Raw genomic sequence first — 6,592 nt, 5'->3', positions numbered from 1 at the left:
GAACAAAATAACTTCAGCACCACGGACAGTGTCATTGATGTCGTATATTCCTTCTCAACATATTCTATTCTATCCTGTATACAATTTTTATTTTTGTGTCGTTATGATTTGTAGATATGAAGGCTTAGATTTGACTTAATATAGAACGTGATTAGTTTAGTTTAATCTTTGAGAAAAAAAAATATATATGAAGCAACATCATTGTCTCTTCACTTTTACAACACGTGGTGGCACTGCAGACCGTGACTTTGAGTTATCTGAGCTCCTCCTTTACAGAATCAGAACAAGAGGAAACGCGTTGAAGGCGTGTAAATGGCCATGGTTTACAGCTACTGCGTCGTGATGTCGGATTGTGTCTAGAGAGATCTGTTTAGTTTTTTTAATAGCTTTTACGGTAAATAATCGTAGGACATTCTGCTGCACAATAATGGATGTTACAGAATCTTACGGCTTCTGGATCATTTTATTTCTGTCTTTATGGAAATCGTCGCTTGGTCAAATTGTCTATTCCGTCTCCGAGGAGGTAAATAAGGGAACTGTGATCGGGAATATAGCAAAAGACCTGAAGATCAGTGCTCAGGAACTAGAATCACGCATGTTTCAGATTATGCCTGGATCAAATGCAAAGTATTTTGATGTAAATGTGAAAACGGGCTCGCTGTTTGTCAAAGACCGGATCGATCGTGAGGAGCTGTGTGGCAGCAATCAGAAATGTGCGTTAAATCTAGAGGCTCTTGCTCAAAATCCGCACAGACTTTATCAGCTTGAAATTACAATTCTGGATGTAAATGACAATGCTCCATTTTTCCCGGAAAGCAGCTATATTCTCAATGTTACAGAGATAGCTAATGAAGGAGACAGATTTCCTCTTCCAACTGCAAAAGACTTCGATGTTGGCAGTAATTCTCTGAAAGAATACAAACTCAGTTCAAATGCATACTTTTCTGTAGATATTCATAGCGGCCAACAGAGTATATCTGCTGAATTAGTGCTCCAAAAAGGTTTAGACAGAGAGAAACAAGCTGTTATTCACTTAATACTCACCGCTATTGACGGAGGAAAACCTCCTAAATCTGGAACAGTGAATGTTGTTGTTGACGTCTTAGATGTAAACGATAATAAACCTATTTTCAGCAAACCTTTGTATAAAGTTAAAGTGAAGGAAAACATAGCTAGTGGAACCAAAATAGTGTCTGTTTCAGCCAGTGATTTGGATGAGGGCATTAACAGTGAAATTCAGTATATGTTTCATGAAAATACGTATGAAAGTAACCTGTTTAGTATAAATTCTAATTCTGGGGAAATTGTTGTTCAAGGTCAAATTGATTATGACAAACATCCTGCATTTGAACTGCGTGTTCAGGCTAGAGATAAAGGCAGTCCTCCTAAAAGTACACACTGTAAAGTTTTAATAGAAGTTGTGGATGAGAATGACAATGTGCCAGAGATAGTGACGACTCCTCTGTTGGAAAGTGTGAAAGAAGATGCAAAATCAGGAACTGCAGTTGCTGTAATTAAAGTCTCTGATAAAGATGGAGGTAAAAACGGCATTGTACACTGTGCTCTGAAGGGCTCTTTTCCTTTCAAACTGGAGACGTCATATAACAATCACTATTCTCTAGTGGTAGATGGACCTCTGGACAGAGAGAGTGTTTCTCTGTATAACATCACAATTACAGCTGCAGATGAAGGAACTCCGTCTCTTTCCAGCAGCACTGTTATAACTGTTCATATCTCTGATGTTAATGACAATGCTCCACATTTCCCCGCGCCCGTTATTAACGCTTTTCTAAGTGAGAATGGTCAAGCTGGAGGACTCGTGACAAAAGTGTCAGCTGATGATTCAGACACTGGTGAAAACGCAGAACTTTCATATTCACTGTTAGACAGTTCCAGCTCCAGTGTTCCTATAACAACTCTGATAAATATAAACTCTTTAAGTGGAGAAATATTCAGTTTACAGTCATTTAATCATGAAGAAACAAAAAGATTCCAGTTTCATGTCATGGCAACAGACTCTGGTGTTCCTCCTCTGAGCAGCAATGCGACTGTAAATGTGTTTATTCTGGATGAGAATGACAACAGTCCAGTTATTTTACCGCCTTATTCTGAACCTGGATCAGTTAATAGTGAGAACATTCCCTACTCTGCTGAAGCGGGATACTTTGTAGCCAAGATCAGAGCTGTTGATGCTGACTCTGGATATAACGCACTTCTGTCTTATCATCTAACTGAACCCAAAGGAACGAATCTCTTCCGCATTGGAAGCAGCTCTGGAGAAATAAAGACTAAGAGACGAATGAGTGACAATGACTTAAAAACTCACCCACTTCTCATCACAGTGTCTGATAATGGAGAGCCATCACTCTCAGCGACTATGTCTATGGATGTTGTAGTCGTTGAGAGTCTGGATGACATAAAGACATCATTCAGAGAAGTTCTTGTTAAAGAGGAGAGTTTTTCAGATCTGAATCTGTATCTGCTCATCGCTATCGTCTCAGTATCAGTCATCTTTTTACTGAGTCTGGTCGGTTTGATAGCAGCTAAATGCTACAGGACAGACGGCAGTTTCAGCAGGTACAGCGCTCCAGTGATCAGCACACATCCAGACGGAAGCTGGTCCTTCTCTAAATCCACTCAACAGTACGATGTGTGTTTCAGTTCAGACACAATAAAGAGTGATGTAGTCGTTTTCCCCCTCACCGTTTCCGCCAGCAGACGCAGAACTGATCAGTATTAATGGAGAAGATACTTTTACGCGCACGCAAACCCTTCCGAGCACTGAGAAGGTAAGACATTGTTACTTGCTTCTGTAGTGCATTTCACTTGTACTTTTAACCTAGATTTGTAAAATTAAAATTTGATACACGATTATTTTCTAAGCCCTTTTAACTGTTTTTCTTTCTTTTTAAGTTTATATGTTTATAAAATAAATAAAGTATTATTAATTAAAAAAAATAAGCATTTTAAAATAATAATAATAAATGCGTTTAAACAAAGAACGTTAAAAAGTAAAATACTGGACGCTATTGACAAAGTCGAAATATTGCTTTAATTCTTCGCCAGTTATTAAGATGATACGTTTTAGTTTTGCAGGTTATTACAGCATCTCGTGGCTCTGGCGTATTTTTATTCGTATCACTGTGCAACTTTTTTTCATGTTAAAGTTTGATTGGCTTGTACTGAGTTTCTAATTTCTCTTTGACTTGGCTTTTGTACCTTAAGTGCATACGACTATTTCTTTCTTTCTTTCTTTCTTTCTTTCTTTCTTTCTTTCTTTCTTCTTTCTTTCTTTCTTCTTTCTTTTACTGCTTAACTGTAATATTTAGTAAATCACTTCAGTACCACGGACAGCGAATGTAACTTATTTTCCTTTTCACTTCATATATTTCCTTGAACAGTACACAGTTTTTTTAGTTAATTCATGTTTATTATTATTATTAGTTGTTTATTATAATGATTGAGTTGACACTAATGATTATATTTTACAGTTTGAGTATGGTGACACCTTTAGTTTACTTTTCTTTTCTTTTTTTACAGAAAACTAAATCAAGTAGCATCTTATTGACTCTCCACTTTTACAAACACGTGGTGGCACTGCAGACCGTGACTTTGAGAGTTATCTGAGCTCCTCCTTTACAGCATGAGAACGAGAGGAAATGCGTTGAAGGCGTGTAAATAACCAAGGCTTACATTAGCTACTGCGTCGTGATGTCGGATTGTGTCTAGAGAGATCTGTTTAGTTGTTTTAATAGCTTTTACGGTAAATAATCGCAGGATATTCTTGTGCACAATCATGGATCTAACAGAATCTTACGGTTTCTGGATCGTTTTATTTCTATCTTTATGGAAATCTTCGCTTGGTCAGATTGTCTATTCCGTCTCCGAGGAGGTAAATAAGGGAACTGTGATCGGGAATATAGCAAAAGACCTGAAGATCAGTGCTCAGGAACTAGAATCACGCAAGTTTCAGATTATGCCTGGATCAAATGCAAAGTATTTTGATGTAAATATGAAAACGGGCTCGCTGTTTGTCAAAGACCGGATCGATCGTGAGGAGCTGTGTGGCAGCAATCAGAAATGTGCGTTAAATCTAGAGGCTCTTGCTCAAAATCCGCACAGACTTTACCGGATTGAAATTATAATTTTGGATGTCAATGACAATGCTCCCTTTTTTCCAGAAAGCATGTATGTTGTTAATGTTACAGAGATAGCTAATGAAGGAGACAGATTTCCTCTTCCGATTGCAAAAGATTCAGATGTTGGCAGTAATTCTCTGAAAGACTACAAACTCGGTTCAAATCAATATTTTACTTTAGATATTCATAGTGGTCAAAAGAGTATGTTGGCTGAATTAGTGCTACAGAAATCTTTAGACAGAGAAAAACAAGCTGTTATGCACTTAATAATCACTGCTATTGACGGAGGAAAACCTCCTAAATCTGGAAACAGTGAGTATTGCTGTTAATATCATGGATGTAAACGATAATAAACCTATTTTCAGCAAACCTTTGTATAAAGTCAAAGTGAAAGAAAACACAATGATTGGAGCCAAAATAATCTCTGTTTCTGCCAGTGATTTGGATGAGGGCATAAATAGTGAAATTCAATATTCATTTCTTGGCATGAAAATACAGATGAAACAAACCGGTTTACAATTAATTCAGAATCGGGGGAAATCGCTGTTCAAGGACAAATTGACTATGAAGAAGACTCTGCAATTGAACTGCGCGTTCAGGCTAGAGATAAAGGCGTTCCTCCTAAAAGTACACACTGTAAAGTTTTAATAGAAGTTGTAGATGAGAATGACAACGTGCCAGAGATAGTGACGACTCCTCTGTTGGAAAGTGTGAAAGAAGATGCAAAATCAGGAACTGCAGTTGCTTTAGTCACGGTGTCTGATAAAGATGGAGGTAAAAATGGCATTGTACACTGTGCTCTGAAGGGCTCTTTTCCTTTCAAACTAGAGACGTCATATAACAATCACTATTCTCTAGTGGTAGATGGACCTCTGGACAGAGAGAGTGTTTCTCTGTATAACATCACAATCACAGCTGCAGATGAAGGAACTCCGTCTCTTTCCAGCAGCACTGTTATAACTGTTCATATCTCTGATGTTAATGACAATGCTCCACATTTCCCCGCGCCCGTTATTAACGCTTTTCTAAGTGAGAATGGTCAAGCTGGAGGACTCGTGACAAAAGTGTCAGCTGATGATTCAGACACTGGTGAAAACGCAGAACTTTCATATTCACTGTTAGACAGTTCCAGCTCCAGTGTTCCTATAACAACTCTGATAAATATAAACTCTTTAAGTGGAGAAATATTCAGTTTTACAGTCATTTAATCACGAAGAAACAAAAATATTCCAGTTTCAAGTTATGGCAACAGACTCTGGTGTTCCTCCTCTGAGCAGCAATGCGACTGTAAATGTGTTTATTCTGGATGAGAATGACAACAGTCCAGTTATTTTACCGCCTTATTCTGAACCTGGATCAGTTAATAGTGAGACATTCCCTACTCTGCTGAAGCGGGATACTTTGTAGCCAAGATCAGAGCTGTTTGATGCTGACTCTGGATATAACGCACTTCTGTCTTATCATCTAACTGAACCCAAAGGAACGAATCTCTTCCGCATTGGAAGCAGCTCTGGAGAAATAAAGACTAAGAGACGAATGAGTGACAATGACTTAAAAACTCACCCACTTCTCATCACAGTGTCTGATAATGGAGAGCCATCACTCTCAGCGACTATGTCCATGGATGTTGTAGTCGTTGAGAGTCTGGATGACATAAAGACATCATTCAGAGAAGTTCCTGTTAAAGAGGAGAGTTTTTCAGATCTGAATCTGTATCTGCTCATCGCTATTGTCTCAGTATCAGTCATCTTTTTACTGAGTTCTGATGGGTTTGATAGCAGCTAAATGCTACAGGACAGACGGGCAGTTTTCAGCAGGTTACAGCGCTCCAGTGATCAGCACACATCCAGACGGAAGCTGGTCCTTCTCTAAATCCACTCAACAGTACGATGTGTGTTTTAGTTCGGACACAATAAAGAGTGATGTAGTCGTTTCCCCTCGCCGTTTCCTCCAGCAGACGCAGAACTGATCAGCATCAATGGAGAAGATACTTTTACGCGCACGCAAACCCTTCCGAGCACTGAGAAGGTAAGAAACTGTTGCTTGCTTCTGTAGTGCATTTCATTTGTACTTTTACCCAAGATTTGTAAAATTAATATTTGAGAAACAATTAATTAGATTTTTTTATAGGCCATTTAACTACATTTTCTGTATTTTTTAAGTTTTTAAAAAAAAAATGTAAACAAAATTATGCGCAGGCTACAATAACAAGCACAAGATAAGTAAAATACTGGACGCTATTCACAGCCGAAATATTTAATAAGCATTTTCGCTAGTTGTTAAGATAATACGTTTAAGTTGTGCAGGTTATTTCAGCCTCTTGTGGCTCTGGCGTATTTTTTCGTATCACTGTGCAGTTTTGACTTGACTTTTGTACACTAAGTGTATATATTTATAGACCATTTCTTTCTTTCTTTCTTTCTTTCTTTCTTTCTTTCTTTCTTTCTTTCTTT

General features: G+C 38.0%; 1 pseudogene; it reads left to right on the top strand.

Annotated features, from left to right (window-relative positions):
* Nucleotides 1–324: 324 nt before the first annotated feature.
* Nucleotides 325–2,856, top strand: LOC113109737 (protocadherin alpha-8-like; annotated as a pseudogene).
* Nucleotides 2,857–6,592: the final 3,736 nt, after the last annotated feature.

This window comes from Carassius auratus, chromosome 10 (genome assembly GCF_003368295.1).
Source record: "Carassius auratus strain Wakin chromosome 10, ASM336829v1, whole genome shotgun sequence".
Lineage (NCBI taxonomy): Eukaryota > Metazoa > Chordata > Actinopteri > Cypriniformes > Cyprinidae > Carassius > Carassius auratus.
This window is presented reverse-complemented; position numbering and strand designations above follow the sequence as displayed.